Raw genomic sequence first — 2,186 nt, 5'->3', positions numbered from 1 at the left:
ATAGAAAAAAAAAAAAAAAAAAAAAAGGAAATACAAAATAAAATCCCACTTGATAGGACTTTGTGCACATTAGGAAATAGGAGAGGCATAATCTTTGGTGAACGTTTGGAAAACTTGAAATCCTCATTCATTTCTGATAAGAGTGTAATGTACTAAAATGGCAAATAGTGCTGCAGCTCACCAAAAAGGTAAATATAGCCAGGCAGGGTAGCCTTATCTCTGTAATATCACTTGGGAGGAGGAGGATCAGAAGTTAAAGGCAAGCCTGAGATTCATGAGACCTTGACTTTAAAACACCTTTAATCCCAGCTCTCGAGAGGCAGAGGCAGGTGGATTTCTGCATTCAAGGCCAGCCTGGTTTAGAGTGAGTTCCAGGACAGCCAAGGCTACATAGAAATCTTGCCTTGAACTTCCCCTCCTCCGCCAATTAAAACAAAAACACCAAAAACCAAAACAAGACCAGTTTAAATAAATATACAGTTATCATACATGACTTAGCAGTTTCACTTCAAAAGAATTAAATCCAGAGACCCAAGCAGATAATAGTGCTTTATGCCGGTATTTATAACAGTGCTGTTCCAGCTCACCCAGAGGCAAAATGAACCTATCTGCATATTAATATGAAAATGAACCTATCTGCATATTAATGGATGAACAGAGTAGTTTGAACGTATAATGGAAATAATTTAGCCCTAAAAATGATTGAAACTTTTGATGCACGTTACAATGTTGAGGCTTTAAAGCAGTATGAATTTGAGCTGGGCATGGTATGTAATCACAGGTTTTAGCCCAGTGGCTCTCAACCTTCCCAATGCTGCGACCCTTACAGTTTCTTATCTTGTGGTGACCCCATAAATTATTTTCATTACTACTTCATAACTGTAATTTTCCTACTGTTATGAATCATAATGTAAATATTTTTTGGAGATAAAGGTTTGCCAAAGCAATTGTGGCTCACAGGGTAAGAACTACTGTCTTAGAGGCTAGGCAAAAGGATTGAGTTCAAGAGAAACTGAGGTTACTTAACAACCTGTCTCAGAAGTAGAAAAAACATGAATTTTGTGCTGGAAATATAGCTTACCTAGCAGGCTCCAAGCCCCAAATTCAGTCAAAACACTGAGGCTCGGGGAGATGTTCAAGAAATAATCAGGGGCTGGGAACCTAGCTCAGATGTAGAGCATTGCCAAGTGTACACAGGGCCCTGGTCAGTTCCCTGCAGTAAGGAAGAAACAAGTTTTGAGGCCTGGTTTGGTGGCAAGCTGAAGGAGTACTGCAAATTCAAGACCATCCTGGTCTACAAAGTGAGTTCCAGTACAGCCAGTGCTACACAGAGAAACCCTGTCTCTGAAAACAAAAGAAAAAAGGAAAGAAACACAGAGATGAAATGAAATAATGACAGGAAACCAGATTAGTGGCTCATGCCTATAATTCTAGCACTTAGGAGAGTCTAAAACGGTGATTTTGGAATGTTAGGACATTCTCAGCTATATAACAAGTTTGAGGCCAGTCTGGATTACATAAAACCCCTCTTCAAGGGCTGGAGAGATGGCTCAGAGGTTAAGAGCATTGCCTGTTCTTCTAAAGGTCCTGATTTCAATTCCCAACAACCACATGGTGGCTCACAACCATCTGCAATGGGGTCTGGTGCCCTCTTCTGGCCTGCAGGCATACACACAGAATAGTGTATACATAATGAATAAATAAATATTTTAACAAAAATCCTCTTCAAAAAATAACTAAATAAATATTGACATTAGTAAATAGGGTAACATTCGTTACAAAAACATATTTCACTCAGCCAAAATATGCTACGGGATATAAAGATCTGCTAGAAACCCTTTCTGGCTACATGTGACTTACAAATACCCTAAATATTGAGAAAAGGGTAATTGCATTTTATGAGCTTGATCTGATTTGTTCATGAAAGTAAGAAATTTATTCATATTTGTGTCCTATGTAACCACAGGAATGTGCTATAGGACAGACAGGACTAAGGGGAATGGGAAAGGCTGCTCTAGAGCAACAGAGCCAAGAGCATTCAGAGATGTATCCTGAGGTCCAGTCAAGGATGCTGCTGAGGCTCCGACAGGTCTAGTGTCGTTGACACCCAATTTCATTTAAGAGTTGAAATGAGCTGGGCGATGGTGGCGCATGCCTTTAATCCCAGCACTCGGGAGGCAGAGGCA

General features: G+C 40.0%; 1 protein-coding gene across 1 annotated transcript in view; it reads left to right on the top strand.

Moving 5' to 3' along the window:
* The window catches only part of Itch (itchy E3 ubiquitin protein ligase), an 88,171-nt gene that overhangs the window by 78,094 nt on the left and 7,891 nt on the right, over positions 1-2,186 (top strand). The window lies entirely within an intron of this gene.

The sequence above is a fragment of the Microtus ochrogaster genome, linkage group LG8 (genome assembly GCF_000317375.1).
Source record: "Microtus ochrogaster isolate Prairie Vole_2 linkage group LG8, MicOch1.0, whole genome shotgun sequence".
Taxonomy (NCBI): Eukaryota; Metazoa; Chordata; class Mammalia; order Rodentia; family Cricetidae; genus Microtus; species Microtus ochrogaster.
This window is presented reverse-complemented; position numbering and strand designations above follow the sequence as displayed.